Below are 21,708 nucleotides of genomic sequence, written 5' to 3'. Positions count from 1 at the left end.
GAGTTAGGAACCTTAGATTGTAAACTCCTAGAGGGCAGAAACTAATGTGAATGTGCAATATGTGAAGTGCTGCGTAAATTGCTAGCGCTATATAAGTGCCTGTAATAATAATAAGTGGGCATTTCAGAACTTCCCTCTACTTTCCCTCCCTACTTTCTGATTAAAATCACATGACATTTTAGAAACTCTAATAAGCGTTTGATTACTAAACTAAAATGTTTTTATAATCAGAAAGGTAGATATTTATTTTGATACTTACCTGGCAGGGGAGACACCATGATCATGAAGGTGGTTCTCCCAGGGCGAGGCTCCGCCTTTGCACTCCGGCTGTGCTGACCCCTGCGATTTCCCCAAATGCGGGAAACTCGACTGCATAATTTGTGGTAGTGGGGGACTGGGTTCACGCTATCCTCTGACAAAAAAAAGAAAAAAAAAAAGAAAGGTAGATATTTAGGAGCAGGGTATTTAGTACCCTAATGCAAGGCTATCATTGATGGCTCTACATTTCTTGCATCAGTGTTGAACACATGCAAGCTTTGCCTGTATGCCATATATCAATTGCTCTATGTATTGATATTTATGTATCCTACCCTTAACTTGTGAAAGAATACAGTATGTATGACAATGTTCCCATTCATTGAAGCATGCCATCAATTAGGCCTTGCGGGCAAATACTCAAAGTATTTGATCAAGGGATATTATAAAAATAGAGGTTTAACTTATTCCGTGAGCCAAAAAAACGTAGCCCTGCAAACTCGGCAATGTTTTCAGTGTGTTTTCTGTTCATGCCAGTAGTTCTTTTGAAGATGTTCCAAAAGTGTAAGTTTTGTAAAAGCTACAGTTTGCTTTGCTTCTATTGCATTATCCTTGGGTGGCCTTGGTTTGCACCTGTGAATAATAACCCCCTCCTCTGGATTCTGTTATTTTGGGAAACTGGAATTATGTTTTTGTTCAAATTATTTTCCAGCCCATGGGCAGCCATCTGCCAGAGACTGAATATGAAATGCTATTGTGGGAAAACCAGCTTATTTCTATTATTTTGATGCCACTATGTGGCCTTTAGATCTCTGAATCTTTGTAGGCATATCGCAAAGCAAACACAATTACAGAAATAGGGAGGCTAGGATATCTTTGGTAATGGGCAAAAATTGTAAAGCAAATTACCTGTATTCAATGCCACAGACGGAAGCTGCTGTTCTCAGGCTTGACTTTGACTGCTTACAAATTTTGATGCCATCGCTCACATTGTACCATGAGATCAGGCATTTACTGTGTCTTCTATGTGATTTTGGTTGGTTAAACTAAACAGTAGACATGTGCATTCGTTTTCGTCCGAATGCATTTTCGTCCAAATTTCAGGTATTTTGGTTATCGTTTTAACAAACGATAACGAAAGCACAGAAAACAAAAACCGAAAGATCCGACATAAACAAATGCTTTATTTTCATTTTAGTTGCGGTCGAATGTGCCTAACCTTAACTCTATTAATCCAATATTATTCTACATAAAGGGAAAAGATTTGACATTATAGAGACATGAAGAAGAGTTGACATAGAGAGAAAAGATTTGACATAGAGAGAAAAGATTTGACATAGAGAGACATGAAGAGTCAAATTTGTATTTAATTTTTTAAAGATTCTGTCGAATCTTTTTTTTTTTTTCTTAGAACATTCGACAGACACCATAAGCCTTCAATGACAGATTTGACCTTAATTTGGATTTTCGGACGAATGCATTTTTTTTAACGAAAAACAAAATAAATAAAAACGAATTTCGGGAGTAACTAAATATATTATTTTTCGGACGAAAAACTAAATTACGAAACAAAATATTTCAGTGTGCACATGTCTACTAAACAGCTCAGGACCCGGCCAACCGAGCCAAGGTCGCCAAAATTGGTTTTATCAACATGACAAACAGAATCAAGCATAGTAACTTTACATCAGAGAGGTGGCTACCCCTCAAAAACATGTAGCAAATAACTTTATGGGACTAGTTCGCTTTTTTAGAACTAAAAAATGGCCCTCCAATCTGGAAAAACAAAGACAAAAAAGGGTGATTTTAGAAGGCACTTTTATGTCTTTGGAATTCCTAGCTGTTTTGTGGGGAAAAAATTATAAATATTTCATATGGGTACATTGTAGCATGACCGCGCAATTGTCATTCAAAGTGTGACAGCACTGAAAGCTGAAAAATGGCCTGGGCAGGAAGGGGGTGAAAGTGCCCGGTATTAAAGTGGTTAAACCAAAATTGCATTTTAGTCAAAAGACTGACTAAAACTAAATCCAAATTTGCTGCCAAAATTAAAACTGGTTAGGTGAACCTGAACTGTGTTGGTTATATCTAATTTTCTTAACAAATTTAACATTTTAAACTAATAAATAAATAAACAGTCAAACATATCATGACAAAACATTTGTTATGATTACATTTTTCAAAGTAATAATTCTAACATATAACTTTGACATTATGGCTGCGATTCAGATACTTTGGCGCACATTTATGCCGGCGTAGCGTATCTTTTTTACACTACACCGGAGGAGTGCGGAGAGGCATGTAGTGTATTCAGAAAGCAAATACTCACCAAGATGCGCCAGCGTAACGTATTTTCGAAGGCGTAGGCCAGCGTAAGTGTAAGTGGGCATCACCCCATGCAAATGATGGTCCGAGCATGTCGCAGTGGTTTACGTCGGGCGTATCTTAAACGGCGCATGCGCTGTGAATGAATGAATGAATGAATGACTTGTATAGCGCAACGCATGCGAACTGAATCGCCTCTGGGCGCTTTTTCCAGCCAGTATCTGCTTGGCTGGTGCGGTCATTTTTACCCCGTAGGACCATGACACGCTAGGGACACACAGTCATACACACATATATACATATATACTGGGCCAATTTGGACGAGATCCAATTTACCTACCAGCATGTCTTTGGAGTGTGGGAGGAAACCGGAGTACCCGGAGGAAACCCACGCAGACACAGGGAGAACATGCAAACTCCAGGCAGATGGTGTCGTGGTTGGGATTTGAACCAGCGAACCTTTTGCTGCTAGGCGAAAGTGCTACTCACTGCACCACTGTGCTGCCCCTGCTGTGACATGGACGAATTGACCGCACCCATCTGCGCATGCTCACAACTACGCCAGCGTAACCCCTAAGATACGCCGGCCCACCGCCTACGCCCAGTGCATAAATACGCCCAGACATGTGCCCGTCAAGTGCAAAAGTACACCAGCACAGTTTTTGGTGTTAGTACTTTTGTTTTGGAGCCATGTCTGCACCAGTGACTGGTAAGGATAGGAGGAAGAAAAATGTTCGCCCTGAGGAGAAGGCAATTATTATCGATGCCATCTCCAAGTACGGCGCGTGCCTCCATGGGGCACAGAGTGGCACGACCAGCAAGGTCCAGAAGGAGGAGATCCTGCAGGTGATCACAACGCAGGTGAATGCCCTTGGCCAGGAGGTTAGGACCCCAAGGGACATTTAAAAAAAAAAAATGATCTGCGTTGTTTGGTCCGTGAGAAGCTCGCCATGATCAGGAGGCATGCCAGGGACACAGGAGGTGGACCAGCCACTAAGATCACCCTCACTCCTGAGGAGCAGGTCATTGCCAGGTGCCTGGAGAGGGAGCAGGTGGAGGGCCTGGAGGGCTATGACTCCGTTCATCAGGCCTTGAGGACAGGTAAGTGTGTTTTATCTTCTCTCCGGTGTGTAGCATGTGTGGGGGTGCAAGGGAACATGTGACAAGTGTGTGGGTCTACCAACATGTGAATGTTTTGTGTCATCCACAGATGTGCTGGAGGGAGCTGGGCCGTCGTCGGCTGCTTGGTGACCCACGCCATCCCTGGAAGAGAGTGCCCACACCTCTCCTCTAGAGGAAGTGGAGGAGGAGCATGGTACTATAGAGGAGGTTGTCTACCTCGTGGAGGAGATCCCCATCCCAGGACCCTCCCAAACCTCCTCCCCCGTCAGGGAAAGCCCCTCAAGGGTCCCCCTCCCATCAGGGATATCCCCTCAGGGGCCTTCTCCCCCATCAGGGGTAGCTCCTCAAGGGCCTCCCCATACAGCCGGCCCCAAGCCTCTCCTGCCCCCAGGAAGGCTACCCGAAAGACCAGGGGTGATCCAGATGCCTTGGAGGAGAATCTGGCGAGGGACCAGGCCCGGCAGACCCGCCATATGGGTGCCTTAGTGGGTCACCTGCACCGTGTGGCAGAGAGCCTGGCCTCCTCGGCCCAGACCCAGGCTGCCTGCACCTTGGCTGCCCAGCAGGCCCTCACACAGCAGGCTGATCAGACTACCTCCATCACTGACAGCCTGCAGGATGTGAGTTCCAACTGGAGTGTAAAGGTACTATTTTTTTTTAAAATATATTGATTGATTATTGAGCTTAGTTAGGCGCCAAATGCCCACTGTGAAGTGAGCGTCTAAGCGCCGCTGGTGAGATGTTACTTTGAATCAATCCGTGGTGAGGAAGAGAGAAAAAAGAGAAGAGAGGGTGGTGGAAGGAAAGGGTATCCAGCCCTTAGGGGAGCAAGAGGGAAGAGCCGTGAAGTGTATGAGAGAAAAATAGAAAAGAAAAAAGGAACAGTGGGCATACTAGAGGAGGGGTAGAAGACATCATAGTTATTAGAGAGGCAAGTGGCCCCTTCAATGAGGGGGCGGACTGTGAGAGGGAAAAGAAAAAAAATAAATGTATCCATAAGCCTGGACAAACAGCCCCGTCTTCAGTTGTTTTCTGAGGAGGAGCAGGTTAGGTGTCATCTTAAGTTCCAAAATATATATAATGCAACATTTATTATTCAGAGGCTTAAAAAGAATGAACACATGGACATAGGGGAACTGATAAAACATGACACTACAAAATATAACCACAACATGTGGGCCCATCATTACAAGGTAAGGCAAACAAATGAGACAGGGAATGCAACTACGCTACAGTAATACATAGTTAAATCAGCAGAAACATTTGAATGTGTACAATGCCTTTAAACCTGGGTTGGGAGTACTTGGCACTACAACGCTAGAGTCCTCTGTGAAGGTATAAAAAAAACTCTGCTTATGACATCATATATAAAATTAATAGCTGCTGTAAATCACAAAATACTGGTTTTGGGTCACATGAAGGTTTGGGACCTGGAGTAGTCTTTTATTTTTATTTTAGACAACCTGCCCCAATAAGCTCCAGTTTAGGTTTTCTTTAACCACTTGCTTACTGGGCACATATACAGTACCCCCTTCCTGCCCAGGCGAAATTTCAGCTTTCAGCACTGTCACACTTTGAATGACAATTGCCCGGTCGTGCGACATGGCTCCCAAACAAAATTGACGTCCCTTTTACCCCACAAATAGAGCTTTCTTTTGGTGGTATTTGATCATCTCTGCGTTTTTTATTTTTTGCAAAATAAACAAAAATAGAGCGACAATTTAAAAAAAAAGCAATATTTTTTACACACAGAGATCCATGTCCCTGTCTCTGTGACTGCCGATCGTGGGTGCCTGGCGGACATCGCGGCCGCCAGGCACGCGCATTGGCACCTGAGTGACGCAGCGGGCGTGCGCACATGCCGCCACCGGCGCTCGTGCGCCCCCCAGTGGCTAGAGGCCATATATGGACGGCCTCCCGGCAATTAAGAGCCACATTGTGGCCGTAAAAATTCTTAGGGCGGTCGGGAAGTGGTTAAAGAAAATTAATAGTGTTTTTATGCTCAGTTTTCAAAAGGGTTCCTTTTTTCTATCAGGTAAGTTAGAAAAGTTTTATATGATTATTTAATTTGCAGCAATAGATGGCAAGTTTCAATCTATAGTACTAGCTTTACTAGCTTTCAGTTGTGAACGACATGAGACAATGCCACATATGTGTTAAGCTGGCCATACATTCAATTTTTTCATTCAGCTAGGAAGCTCAACCGAGTTCCCCCATCCACACATTCAAGGTGGAAGTGAGAATCCTCATCACTGCAATACTGTATTTTGACAGTGAGGAGACTCCCCTGCCATCAGAATACACAGATCAATGCTGCAGTCACTGGCTGCAGTTGCTGATCAAGTGGCTTTTACCAGCTGGGCTGTGGAACAGAAGTCAGTTGATAGATTGACTTTCGTTTAACTACAGTGGCCACATTCGCAACCAAATTCAGCTGCCCTGCTCAAATATAGTAAGTGCATTCTTGGGTAACCTATTAACTCAGGGCAGTAAAGCTCAGCCGTTATCTAGCATTGAAAATAAGAAGCAGAACATATGTATGAAATTAGCTTATATGGATGCCCCATGTACATATATAATTACAAATTTTATAGAGCAACAGTGTTTTTTAAATACTATCAATATTAATAATGTTATTTTCAACCAAAAAAGTATACAGCTCAAAGTTTTTATAACCTTGGCAGAATATGTAAAATATTAACCATTTTTGCTACACCTACTTCTCAAAACAGCCATCTAAAAAAGCCTCAAAACTTCTGGAAAAAAATCATTTGGAATCATAAAACCAAAACTGAACTTCGTGGTCACAACTATAAAAGCTATGTTTGGAAGTCGACAAGGCCTATGAAGAAAAGCATTGAAGTGGACCTCCATTATTGGGGGTGTGTACACTTCAGTGGCACATGTGGTTTAGTCCAAATTTTGCATTTATCAGCCTATAATCCATGCATGGGGAGCACTTGGATTTTCCAACATAATGATCAAAACTTTAATGGTTGAAAGTTCTGGAGTGTTCACCTCCCGACCTTAAAGCTGATGTGCATGTTTCATGTCGCTTTAAATAAATTATTACGATCACTCAGCCTATAAGAGCTGTCATTAAGGCATGTCAACTTCAGCACCCAATGTCCTCTAATACTTTTTCACCACATACACCACTATGGCATACCGTATTTTCCGGCATATAAGACGACCTTTTGTACCTAAAAATATCCCCCAAAAGACGGGGGTCGTCTTATATGCCAGTACCTGTAATGCAGAGTCAGTCAGATTGCGGGCATCCAATGTTTAAAAGCCGCGCCTCCTCCTCGTCCTGTTCTGTGATAGGCAGAACACTCAGTTTCCCAGCAGAGCCTGTGTTCAGTGTTCCGCCTATCACGGAGGTCCTCTTATCCCCGGCCTCGGACGAGAGGACCTCCGTTAAAGGCAGAACACTGAACACAGGCTCTGCTGGGAAACTGAGTATTTCGCCTATCACGGAACAGGACGAGGAGGCAGCGCGGGTTTTGAGCAATGGACACCCGAAGTCTGACTCATACAGGGATAAGGCATGGAGATCTGGAGATCGGCACAGTAAGGTTTGGCAATGGGCACAGTGAGGTATGCAATGAGCAGAGTGAGGTATGCAATGGGCACAGTGAGGTATGCAATGGGCACAGTGAGGTATGCAATGGACACAGTGAGGTATGCAATGGGCACAGTGATGTGTGTCGGAAGGGGGTCGTCTTATACGGCGAGTATATCCCAAAACCACATTTTTAGCTGGAAAATTTTAGCTGGTTTTTGTCTTATACGCCGGCAAATACGATAATCCCTCCCTAAAGCCATTTTTTTTTATTCCTGACCCTATTGTGTGAACCTTTAATGCCATGTACACACGATCTGAGTTTCTGTTGGAATAAACTCCGACGGGTTTTTCAGACGGAATTTTGTTCAAGCTGTCTTGCATACACACGGACACACCAAATTCTGACAGTCAAAAACGCGGTGATGTACAACACTACGACGAGCCTAGAAAAATTAAGTTCAATGCTTTATGCGTCAAATTGTTTACGAGCATGCGTGTTTTTTTTCTCTGTCGGAGTTCCATACAGACGAACGGATTTTCTCTTTCTAACTCCGTCGGAATTTCCGACGGAAAAAGTCAGATGAATATCCGATGAAAACATTCTGTTTGACTTTTTCCATCGGAAATTCCGATCGTGTGTACGAGGCATAAGAGGATAAAATATCTTAGCCAAATTTGTGAAGGGGCGTGCTCCAGACATTTGACACCCTTAATGTGAAATATGCCCTCCCTAATTCATATCTGTTCAGGTATCTTCAGTTACGACATGCCTTTCAGTTGCAATTTGTCAGTCAGCCTATAACCATCACTTTGTCCAGAATTGAATCTATATTACATGAGGACACTCATAATATCCTGGTCTACCACATAAACCCTGCAGAGGTTATCTGCAAAGCCATCACGACCTTGTCATCTGACGTCCAACCCATCTGGTAAGGGTCCCCACTCTTTCATTTTTGTGTGGCACTTGAGGAAGTATCCATAGTGGTGGTGGCTGACAGATGCCCGATCCCTGCAACCTGCACCCTCACTTCCCTTCGGACACAGTGGCATCTGTATGTTCATCTGTGGACTTTTCACTTCTATTTGGACATTTGATGCTCAATTGAGGTGTGATATGATATGTGATATGATCATATATGAGAGATACTATTTAGATCTCCATTGTTTTTTTTGGAATTTCAGCATTATATATATAGTAATACATTTTTTTTAACCCTTTGGCACATTAGTGAATGGTGATTTTTTTTATCACTAATTTCTTTTTTGCATTTCAATAATTGTCTTCCATTTTTGGTCTATTCACTTAGTGAGTTTAATTAGCCCAACTATATCATTTATTTCTACTATTTTCACATGGTTATCACATGTTTTTTGTGTTGCAGCTTTTCTTTCAGTTCACGCTTATCAATTTTTAACCATTAGCACAGAATTATACCCCTTTTTCTTACATTTGTCTGGTCTTTATGTATCTGAGGTTTCTGTTGTGTAGAATTATTAAAGAATGGATCCCTTCCATTGTTTTCTTCTCATCTTTATGGGGGTTGGGGGGAATGTGTATGAAAGGCGAAAGGTAGGGTATAAAGGTAGAGATTGTCTGAAATGGGGCTGGGGAAGTGGGGGAAGATGGAAAAAGGGGGTGAGTGAGAAAAGCTGAGCATTTTTGAGTTGGAAAAAAAACTAGAATATGTTGCACATTGAGGGCCAGATTCACGAACAATTACGGCGGCGTAACGTATCCCCTTTACGTTACTCCGCCGCAAGTTTTCATCGTACGAGCTTGATTCACAAAGCACTTGCGTGTAAACTTGCAGCGGCGTAGCGTAAAGCCGTCCAGCGCAAGCCCGCCTAATTCAAATGGGGCGTGTACCATTTAAATTAGGCGCGTTCCCGCGCCGAACGTTCTGCGCATGCTCCGTTAGGAAATTTCCCGCCGTGCTTTGCGCGAAATGACGTCGCCCCGACGTAATGTTTTGAACGGTGACGTGCGTTACGTACTTTCGTATTCCCGGACGACTTACGCGAAAAAAATATTTGAAATTCGACGCGGGAACGACGGCCATACTTTAACATGGGCTGTCTATTGTTACACCACCTAAATAGCAGCCGTAACTTTGCGACGCAAAAAGCCGACTAGCGACGACGTAAGAGAATGCGACGAACGCGCGTACCTTCGTGGATCGCCGTAAACAGCTAATTAGCATACCCGATGCGGAAAACAACGCGATCTCCACCCAGCGGCCGCCGAAGTATTGCATCCTAAGATCCGAAGGCGTACGAAGCCGTACGCCTGTCGGATCTTAGCCAAATGCTGTTGTATCTTTGTTTGTGAATTACAAATAAAGATAAGACGCGGCAAATTTGAAAGTACGCCGGAGTATCAGCAGATACTCCGGCGTACTTTTTCTGTGAATCTGGCCCAGAGTGTCATATGGATACACCTTTTTATTTATTACATAAGCCTATAAACATGTAAACTTTCTAAACAACAAGAAAAAGGAAAAAAAATAACACCTGATCTTAAGGTCAATGACTAAAAAGGCAGTGAAATGGATTGGTTTGACAGCCAAGCAGCTTCTATTTTTAATGGGAGGTCAGCAATGGCTGCCTTCATATTTCTTAGTACAAGTTTGCATTAGGATCAGAAACAAGAAATGATTTTAACATGACAATGAAAATGAACAACAATATTCGGTCATCCCACTATGGCAAAGATATTCCTTCGTTGAAATTTTTTAAATTACCCATATATTTCCACATTAGCTGCTCAGACTTTCTTTTTATAAACAATGTTTGTCCATTACACATCCTGTTTTATCATTTAACCTTCATTAATTTCAATTTTCCTGTTTTCTCCAAACAGACTGCTTGGTTGACTCCCATTTAGCTATTAGAAAATGCAGTGAAGTATGGAGACATTAAGGCTGCCATTGCCTATGCATTGTGTTTTTCGATTTTCACATTTAAATGGATTATGTTTATGCAGGCATAGAACCTTAGATGTAATAGCATAAGAGAACATGTTATTTTTTTGTAGGCTAGTGTCACACATCTGATTTTTATCTGACTTTCAGTGTGATTATGTAGTGCAACTGTGCTGGAATCTCTCCAGTAGTCAGAAACTTTTTTTAAAACTGCGTCGTGCTGAATTGCATTGATGTGAATTGACACTATTAAAAACATGCAATTCTGCGCTACTCAAGTTGCATCTGAAATCGCACTAGTATGAATGGAGCCTTATGCCCTGTACACACGAGTGGAAATTTCCGTCTGAAAAAAGTTGGATGGTTTTTCCGACGGAATACCGCTCAAACTTAGCTTGCACACACACGGTCACACAAAAGTTCTCGGAACTTTCGAGCGTTAAGAACGCGGCGACGTACGACAAGGTGAAAAAAAAAGCTCAATGCTTCCAAGCAAGCGTGAAATTGTTTCCGAGCATGCGTGTTTTTTTCCAGTCGGAATTCCACACAGACCAAAGGATTTTCCGATAGGAATTTTTCCGTCTGAAAAATTGAGAACCTGCTCTCTATCTAAGTCCGTCGGAAATTCAGACGGAAAAAGAGAGATCTGAATATCCCATGAAAAGCTCCCATCAGACTTTTTCCATCGGAAATTCCGACCGTGTGTACGCGGCATTAAGCTTGAAGTTTATTTACAGTTACCTATATGTACAATGTATATCGTTTTGGATAGAGTAGGAAGTGATTAAACCCCCATTGGGTCTCCCCTTGGGGAGATTTCCCTTTTTACTTCCTGTCCTGTGCTTGCAGCAGGATGAAAGAGAAAATCTTTGCACAATGTAAGGAATTCCCCTTTTAACAACTTAAGGACCCCTTCACGCCGATATACATCGGTAGAAGGTCACTTCTGGGCACAAGCACGTACCTGTATGTCCTCCTTAAGAGCCCAACCGTGGGGTCCGAAGCTCTGTGACCGCACCTGCGGGACCCGCAGACCTGATCGCCGCCGGTGTCCCGCAAACGGTCACAGGAGCTGAAGAACGGGGAGAGGTGTGTGTAAACACACCTTCCCCGTTCTTCATTGTGGCAGTGTCAGTGATCGTCTGTTCCCTGATATAGGGAAAGATGATCACTGACGTCACACGTCCAGCCCTGCCCCCTACAGTTAGAAACACATATGTTGTCACACTTAACCCCTACAGCGCCCCCTAGTGGTTAACTCCTAAACTGCAATTGTCATTTTCACAGTAATCAGTGCATTTTTATATCGCTTTTCGCTGTGAAAATGACAATGGTCCCAAAAATGTTTCAAAATTGTCCGATGTGTCCGCCATAATGTCGCAGTCACGAAAAAAACGCCGCTGTTAGTAGTAAAAAAAAATATTAATAAAAATGCCATAAAACTATCCCCTATTTTGTAAATGCTATACATTTTGTGCAAACCAATCGATAAACGCTTATTGCGATATTTTTTTCACCAAAAATAGGTAGAAGAATACATATCGGCCTAAACTGAGGAAAAAAAATTGTATATCTTTTTTGGTGATATGTATTATAGTAAAAAATACTGAATTCTTTTCAAAATTGTCGTTCTATATTTTTGTTTATAGCGCAAAAAATAAAAACCGCAGAGATGATCAAATACCACCAAAAGAAAGCTCTATTTGTGGGAAAAAAAGGACGCCAATTTTGTTTGGGAGCCACGACGCATGACCGCACAATTGTCAGTTAACCTGCCTGGCGGTATCCCCGAGCGTGACTCGGGGTGGGTTTTTTAGGCTGCGATCGATATCCCTGAGTCACGCTCGGGGTAGATATGCAGAGCCTGCAGCGTGCACTGGCTTACCTTTTCCTGGATCCAGCGATGCCACCGCGCTTTGTGTGTGAGCGGGACCCCGCTCGATTCACACAGCGTCCTCCTGTGCCGCTGATCTCCGTTCCCTGCGACGTTACGACGCACGGGAGCGGAGATCGGCGCCAAATTCAAAAACGTAAACAAACACATTACATCTTATAGATTACAGTACTGTATGTAAAAAATACACACCCCCCTTGTCCCTAGTGGTCTGCCCAGTGCCCTACATGTACTTTTATATAATAAAAACCTTTCTTTCTCCCTGCAAACTGTAGATTGTCCATAGCAACCAAAAGTGTCCCTTTATGTCAAAAATGGTTTTAGATCAGCTAGAAAACAGCGATAATACATTATAATCACTTGCAGAATTGTGCGATAGCGATTTGTGGGGAAATTCGTCATAAAAAAATAATAATAATGACAGCGACAATTTTGCAACTGAGAACATTTCAGTGATTTTGATTTGATTACATTATTGAATACTTTTTATTAGAATTATATTATTATTTGTTATAATTATTTATAATTATTTATTATATTATAATTTATAATTTTGTTTTTTAAAAAATGTTATACCCGGGATGCCTATTAGACTCTTGTTTGGTCAGATTTAAGTGAGTTATTCCTAAGAATTACAGGCCTACAGTATAAAACGCCAAATTTCCTTGCAAATAATTGTACCGCTTTTGGTACGTAATTCCAGACAGAATCATACGGCCAGGGAGGTTAAAGCGACGCAGTGCCAAATCGCAAAAAGGGGCAAGGTCCTTAACCTGTATAATGGTCCGGGTCTTAAGTGGTTAAACGGTTGTCACTGGAACATACAAGGTGTGTCTAAAAAGTTTGGTGACTGGTATCTGAAAACAAACAAAACAGAAGATACAAACAAATTACTATTATTGGCCTTCAAAATAATCACCATCCTTCACAACACACTTTTGGCAATGTTCTTAAAGCTTCTGGTCTCTTTAGGAATCGATCACAGAATCGCTGTCACACATTCTTGGATTGCCGCCATGTATGCAAAATGTGCGCTTTTCATGACGCTCTTCAGGCAGGGAAACAGAAAGAAGTCCGCAGGCACCAGATTAGGGGAGTGCAGTGAATGATCCAAACCAGGTACGCCGCTCTGAGCCAAGAATTCGCGCACACAGATCACACAGATCGCACAGGCACAGGATGAATCTTACTCACAAATGGTAATGAAATCTCCAGAGGTTTACATCTGTTTTGCTTTCTGTTGGTCTGTTAGCTTGTGCGGCACAAACCGGAAACAGATCTTCCGCTTACCCAAATCTTCACGGATGATGGTGCGCACCATGTCCTTGCTGATGCCCAATTTTTCCGCCATCAATTGCAGATTCAGTCGCAGATCTCGTGCCAGCATTTGTCACACTCGCTCGATCATGTCTGAGGTTCTGCTTGTTGATGGCTAACCCGAAAGTGGCTCATCCTCAGTCATTTCCATTCCATTGTGAAAGCATTTGAACCGGTGGTAAACACATTTTTTGCTCACGACTTCCATTCCATACACTCGCACCAACATTACATGCGTCTCTGTCATCGTTTTCCCCAATTTGTAACAGAACTTGTGACCCTACCTCTCACACTGACTATGTTCGACTGCCCACAATAAGTTTACGCTAGCGGTCACGTGTACTCCACGCTAGGTGCTGCTTGTCGACGTGTCTTTGGATAGCCATGTGCATGCGCGCGCACCTGTCCCATGTTGCTGTTGAGACACACCAACCTTTTTAGACACACCTTCTATGTTTCTGTTGAAAGATTTCTCCTCACCTCTTGACAGTGCTAAAACTATGAAAAATTCCCCATCATGTTCTGTCTCCATGACTATGATCACCAGGAGAAACAATAAGAGTGAATTTATATAGCGGAGATAGCAGAAGCAAAAAGCAAAATAGCAAAAACAAAGAAATGAATAAACTTGACAATGGTTCTAGCTAGGGTTGTCCCGATACCGGTACCGATACTCAGGCAAATGCTCCAATGCTTCACCGATACCTTCTGTGCTGCCATCTTCCTCCGTGTCCCCCTCCATGCTGCCGTCTCCCTCCGTGCTGCCGTCTCTCCCTCCATGCTGCTTCGTATCTCCCTCCGTGCTGCCGCGTCTTCCTCCGTGCTGCCGTGTCCCCCTCCGTGCTGCTGTCCCCCTCCGTGCTGCTGTCCCCCTCCGTTCTCCTCCTCCACCCCCTCGATCTGTCTGTAATATAATTGTGCCAAATACATTCGTTATAGCACCGCTCTGCACTTCTGTGACCCACCGGAGCTAATTCCCCACAATTATATTACAGAAACACACACATTGTACATTATATACTACTGTAATAGAGTGGATTATAGGGCCAGAATCACAGTGAGAGTACGCCGGCGTATCTACTGATACACCGGCGTACTTTCAAATTTGCCGCGTCGTATCTTTAGTTTGAATCCTCAAACCAAGATACGACCGCTTCTTGCTTCGATCCGACAGGCGTACGGCTTCGTATGCCTTCGGATAGTAGGTGCAATACTTCGGCCCCTGCTGGGTGGAGTTTGCGTCGTTTTCCACGTCGGGTATGCTAATTAGCTTTTTCCGTCGATCCACGAAGGTACGCGCGGCCGTCGCATTCTCTTACGTCGTCGCTAATCGGCTTTTCCCGGCGTATAGTTAAAGCTGCTATTTTGTGGCATATAGATAGACTTGCCATGTTAAAGTATGGCCGTCGTTCCCGAGTCAAATTTTTAATTTTTTTTTGCGTAAGTTGTCCGTGAATAGGAAAGGACGTAACTCACGTCTACGTTCAAAAAATTATGTTGGTGCGACGTCATTTCGCGCAAAGCACGGCGGGAAATTTCGAAACGGAGTATGCGCATTTCAATCGGCGCGGGGACGCGCTTCATTTAAATGAATCACGCCCCCTACCCGCCCAATTTGAAATACGCGCTGAGAAATACACTACGCCGCCGTAACTTACGGCGCAAAATCTTCCTGGATTCGAAATTCCGCCAGGTAAGATACGGCGGCGTAGCGTATCTCTGATACGCTGCGCCAGGGCAATTCTTTGTGAATCTGGCCCATAGTATTTAACAAGCATTTTAAACTGGGGCTTATTTTTGGGGTAGGACTTGCAGCCCTCTCGGAAAATAATGCTAGGTCTTATTTTCGGGAAAACACGGTATATATTGACTTTACAGTTTACAGTTTAAAATGTTGCTGTTCATAACCACATTTTACTATTTTGAGAAAGTCACAATGGGTTTTGAGTTCCATATATACTAAAAATAGGAGAACTTGTGCTAAATGCACTTTTCTTTTGCTCAAGATACTTCCCCTCAATTTATGTAAACACATTAAAAACCAGCTACTGTGTCACACTGTGATAAACAATATGATTACAATTAGGTGAACATGCACAGCGCTCTGCCCACAACCTATAATTCCCAATTCTATTTCAATGTTATTCTAATAAAAATCTACATATGCATATGCAAATAAACACAGACATACAAATGTGCAAATCCATTAAAAAGATAAGGTTTAAATCGAATAACATGTCCAAATATTGCATAAACAGCCTTTTGTTATCCACCATGTGTAATCTCCCTTACTTCATATAACAGCATTGTTTTTCAAACACATGTGAACAGAGCAATTCACCAAACTGAACTGACCCCCAAATCAATTAAATATATTTAGGATTATTTGTATCTGCTTATTTGAATTATGTTGAAATAGTACTGGGAGTTCTCGGATAGATGGTGGACAAAGTGTTGTGCATGTTCACCTAATTGTATTCATATAGTCTATATAAATGCCAAACATAATAGAAGGCTCCCCATTGTATCCAGGAATGAGTATTTTTTATGCAGAAAAGTTTATGTCCCCGCAGGCTGAACGAGAGAGATCTTTTAATTTCCCGATCCAGTCCAAACAGTGTGGATGGAGATATCTGCAGTTATTGTATCCTGACATCCAGCACTCGTTGGGACGCTGTTCAGTTGAGAATTTTTCTTGAGCTCCTTTGACAGAAGTCAATTGAAAAATATACTTCTGTTGAGCCAAGTGGTGGTGATTCTTGTTCTATTCATTTATAAAAAGTGGGGATCTGGCGCTCCAAATGGTATATGTACTGGGCCAGATTCACGTATAATTGCGTAAATCTGCGGCGGCGTAACCTATCACATTTACGTTACAACGCCACAAGTTTTACGGGCAAGTGCTTGAATTACAAAGCACTTGCCTGTAAAGTCGCGGTGGCGTAGCGTAAATCCGCCCGGCGCAAGCCCGCCTAATTCAAATGGGGCGTGGATCATTTAAATTAGGCGCGTTCCCGCGCCGAACGTACAGCGCATGCTCCGTCCCTAAAATTTCCTGACGTGCATTGCGCTAAATGACGTCGCAAGGACGTCATTGGTTTCGACGTTAACGTAAATGGCGTCCAGCGCCATTCACGGACGACTTACGCAAACGACGTTAAATTTCAGATTTTGACGCGGGAACGAAGGCCATACTTGACATTGGCTAGACCACCTAGGGGGCAGCTTTATCTTTACGCCGTATATCTCTTACATAAACGGCGTAAATTTACTGCGACGGGCAAGCGTACGTTCGTGAATCGGCGTAACGACTCATTTGCATATTCTACGCCGACCGCAATGGAATCGCCACCTAGCGGCCGGCCTAGAATTGCAGCCTAAGATCCTGTCGGATCTTAGGGAGATATATGCGTAACCTGATTCTATGAATCAGGCGCATTGATACGACCGGCCGGACTCAGAGATACGACGGCATATCAGGAGATACGCCGTCGTATTTTCTTTATGAATCCGGCCCACTGTCTCTTAAATACGCAGGTGCTAAGTAAGGGTAATAAAAGTCTACTAGTGAAAGTAGACAGAAAAGAAAAGCTACAAGGAGGCAATTATCCTCAGAGTGCGTCCAGGAACTCTGTAAGATGTGTAGAAAGCAAGAGAGGGGCGGCGTCAACTAAGTGTAGTATTATTATATCAGCATTTATTGCACAAGGTTAACCACTTAAGCTCCAGACCATTTTGTTGCTAAAGGACCAGGCCCCATTTTGTGATTCAGCACTGCGTCGCTTTAAGGCCCCTTTCACATTGAGGAGTTTTTCAGGCGGTAAAGCGCTAAAAATAGCGCTGCTATCCCGCCTGAAAAACTCCTGCACTGCAGACTCAATGTGAAAGCCCGAGGGCTTTCACACTGAGGCGATGCGCTGGCGGGAGACAAAAAAATCTCCTGTCAGCAGCATCTTTGGAGCGGTGAGAGGAGCGGCATGTATACCGCTCCTTCACCGCTCCTTCCCATTGAAAACAATGGGAACCGCGGCAATACCGCCCGCAATGCGCCTCTATAGAGGCGCATTGCGGGCGGTATTAACTCTTTATCGGCCGCTAGCGGGGGTTAATACCGCACCGCTAGCGGCCGAATCCCGTGGTAATCACGGCGGTATAGCGCCGCTATATAGCGGCGTTATACCGCAACCGCAGCTCCTGCCTCAGTCTGAAAGGGGCCTTACTGACAATTGCACAGTCGTGCAACAAGGCTCCCAAACAAAATTGACGTCCTTTTTTCCCCACAAATAGAGCTTTCTTTTGGTGGTATGTGATCACCTCTGTGTTATTTTTTTTTTTTTGCGCTATAAACAAAAATAGAGCGACAATTTTGAAAAAAATTCAATATTTTTTACTTTTTGCAATAATAAATATCCCCCAAAAACATATAAAAAAACAGTTTAGGCCGATACGTATTCTTCTACATATTTTTGGTTAAAAAAAAATCACAATAAGCGTTTATTGATTGGCTTGCGCAAAAGTTATAGCGCCTATAAAATAGGGGATAGTTTTATGGCATTTTTATTAATAATTTGTATTACTAGTAATGGCGGCGATCAGCGATTTTTATCGTGACTGCGACATTATGGAGGACACATCGGACACTTTTGACACCATTTTGGGACCATTGTCATTTTTACATCTGTCAGTGCTATAAAAATGCACTGATAACTGTGAAAACACCACTGCCTGACTGGAAAAAGATTGAGAAACAGTGCCATAGACAAACTGATCTCTCCATTTTCCTCCTGAAGCCACTGAATGCCTGTGGGAGGGAGAAGAGGAGAAGCAGGGGGAGAAATGGAGAAATTAGTTCCTTTATATGCAGCCACCCACTTGCAGCCGAACCCTGGCATTCCGCTCGGAGGAAAGGGCCCTGTCCGGAGGTCAGGGGGGCCCTTCGTGGTTTCTTGCATCGGGCCCTGAACGTTCTAGTTATGCCACTGATCAGAGGCATTATAAACAATGACGCACTTGCAACCTTGTGGTAACAGATATGAAAAGGTCCTTTTCTGAATCAGCATGACTGTGCTCTTATACACAAAGCCACCTCCAAAAAGAAATGGTTTGGTGGTTTGGATGTGATGGAACTTGAGTGGCCTGCACAGAGTTCTGATGACAGCTCTCTACTAAGCACCTTTGAAATAAAATGAAACATTAATCGGTACCTGACCTAACAATTGCTCTTTTGTCTGAATGGGCACAAATTCCCATGAACACACTCCAAAATCAGTTGGTAAGGCTTCTCTTAAGCCCCGTACACACGATCGGAATTTCCAATGGAAAAAGTCTGATAGACTTTTTCCATCGGAAATTCCGACCATGTGTATGCCCCAACAGAGTAATTCCATCGGAAATTCCAATGAATTACATCGGAGTTTAGATGGAGGAAATGTTCTTTTTTACTCCAATGGAATTCAATAGGAATTCCGATGTGATTTTGGTCGGACAAAGGTCCGATCGTGTGTACGGGGCTTTAGGGGTAAAGGCTTTTATAACCACAAAGATTCTTTGGGATAACTCTTTACTTCCTATAGTTTTTGAGTGGAATTTCCAGCAAGCTCATATAGGTGTGATGGTCAGATATCCACAATTTTTTTGGGCCATATAGTGTATCCCCCCATTGAAATGGATAAAATTTAAAGAAAAAGGGATCGGGAGACTAATCTTATGATTATCCACCTATAGACAGAATGTCATTTTTGGATGGACTGACCCCTTTAAGAAGTAAACATGATTTTTACGTGGAGGAATAGCTATGAGAATGGTATAAGTCTTTTATGCACATTTCTTAGGATGATAATAAAACCAAAACAGAGACATATTCTGACTATGATTAAGTGTCAGGAGGCCAGTACTCAGGTAGAGAAGACCCATGATTATAATAACAAAAATACAAGCATATACAGATTACATCATTTCCTCCAGTGAAATAAATATTTGTTGTTGGTTTATCTTTATGTTGCCCCCAATACCTATCATTATTATGCTGTCTTGTGTCTTGTCAAAAAGTAATTTAAAACTCCTTTGCGACACTAATGCATTAAACTAAAAGCATTCACATGTCATAGGCCTGTTATTTTAAATTTTTATATCTTGGAATTACATTTTCTGAATAAAGATATTTTTAAATGATGCTACTTCAAAGGAACAATGATTTGCTTTAAGGACAGAAGAAACGCAATAACATTGGTTGGGCTACTCCAACGAAATGCCAAACTATGAAGGCATACAAATTAGCAGTTGTACCACTTACAAATGCCTGTTTATGCCCTGAGAAAACAGCTCTAGTCCCAGTTTTAGGACTAGGCTTCAAATGTTTTAGTAGCACAGTCATGCAGAGTTGTAGTTAAATACAAGACAGAGGTTATGCCAGGGGACAGACATGAGTAAAAGAGAAAGATGGCAGAAGGTCATAGTAGGTGGCAGATATTTTTTTCCAAAAAGTACTGTATACATTTCTAAGTAATAATAAGGATCAGTTAATCATGAGCAGAGATCAAAGTTCAATCAAACCCATAACTGGAGTAGCAGATCATGATATACACATCCAACTTCCCAAATACTCGATAAGGTGTAAAGCTGGACATAGACCAAAGACGGCATTTTTAATAAAAGACTTATAAAGCTGTGTCTGTGTGGTTTTTAACAATTTGACTCTTTTTTGTGAAATGGTAGGGGTACAGTGTACCTCTTATCAATTCACATAGGGGGGCTGAGATCTGGGGGTCCCCTTTGTTAAATACATACACACAAATATACATCACTATACATCTAAAGTCACCAAGGGTGAAACGGAAGCTGCACCTTCCCCAGTAAAGGTGAAGCCTCCTCTTCCTCCCAAAGAGACACATTCAAAACAAACTAAGTGCTGAAAATTTCTCAAAATGCAAGGCTTAGGAGGAATATATTTACAAGTTAGTCTCTGTGGTGATAGAAGTTGCAGAACACTGCCCCTAGCAGTCAGTGCGCTGGTACTACCAACATAAGGCAGTCCATGCTCAAATTAGAGCAACCAGGAGAAAAAGAAAAAAATACTTTTCCTCTTCTTTCTTTTCTTGCTGTGAAGAAGCCGGTGAGACCCTAATCTTACTAACTTATCATAATGTTTCCCCCCCGAAGTTTATCACATTATAGCCATAAAAATGTGGATCCGGAAAAAGACAAAGAATGAAAACAAAACTAAAAAAAGGAGCGATCATTCCCTTCCGTAACTTCTTAAAAAGCAGCAAGCAGAAAAATGAAAATTGTAGGCATTTGGCCTACTTGTAGAATCTGGTTTGTTTTGGGCAGCACGTTATCTTGTGGCTCTTCCGCCATCCTAGGGGTGTATGGTGTATATAGCAGTAATGTAATGTCCACGACAGGTGTATTTTCTGTGCTCTTTATTACCCAGCCAGGTAAAAACAATAAAACTTGTGGTGAAGAAGGTATAGTTGAAAGGAGAAGGAGAATTGCAGAATCAGGCGTAGCAATAGGGAAACAATCCTTCTCCCACGTGTAACACTTCTTGCGCCACTCCTGCTTGAGTGGGAATAGCGTACCTGGACAGGTCTCTCTCACTGACCTGGCAGCCAGAATATCACTCGAACTTTTAAGGAAAAGTCTCTGCCACAGACTCTCCTGCAATATACTAGAACTTTTAGGAAAAAAGTCTCTGCCACAGACCCTCCTGGAATGGACTCAGGGAAAAGCCTCTTCCATGGGCCTCCTGATTGTGGTTACGGAGATGAACCTCCTCGATAAATTACACCTGGATATCCTTCAGGTTGCTTTCAGGTACCGACTGACAGGTGACCAGCCTCTCAGTGTCCGGATACCTCGATCCCCAGTGGCTTGTCGAGACCCTATTGCATCGCCAGCCTCTCATTGGCTCTCCTCAGATGGACTCCCCACCGAACAGCTATCTCGCTTGGGATCTTCAGGATTGGGAACCCAGTCGACCACTGGGCTCCCTGCCACAGCTCAAATGCTCCGGACCAACATGGTCCCGGAACCAGGAACACCGCGTGGCACGCGCTCCCCGGGCCGGAAGGCCATTACGCCAGGGCGGCGTGATGCAGTGACCCTAAAGGTGGGTGCCGCACTCGAAGAAGAACCCAGACCAAATGGCGTCTGTCCCATAAATACCCTCCCCCAGCATGCACAGTGAGGGCAACTCCCTCCTGATTGGCTGCTAGGGAAGAGCACCCAAACCTCGACTCCACTGCTACCACCTAATGTCCTGGGGTGAGCACCCCAGGAACAACAGAATAAGCCCACAGCAC

The 21,708-nt window shown here is 43.1% G+C and overlaps 1 non-coding gene across 1 annotated transcript; it reads left to right on the top strand.

Annotated features, from left to right (window-relative positions):
- The first annotated feature begins 251 nt into the window (after window positions 1-251).
- LOC120942142 lies at window positions 252-415 on the top strand. The gene has a single exon (XR_005749930.1). It is a non-coding gene; the product is annotated as a U1 spliceosomal RNA (small nuclear RNA).
- The last annotated feature ends 21,293 nt before the right edge of the window (window positions 416-21,708 follow it).

The sequence above is a fragment of the Rana temporaria genome, chromosome 5, assembly GCF_905171775.1.
Source record: "Rana temporaria chromosome 5, aRanTem1.1, whole genome shotgun sequence".
In the NCBI taxonomy this organism is placed as follows: Eukaryota; Metazoa; Chordata; class Amphibia; order Anura; family Ranidae; genus Rana; species Rana temporaria.
Note: the sequence above shows the minus strand (reverse complement) of the source record. Positions and strands in the feature narration are given on the sequence as shown.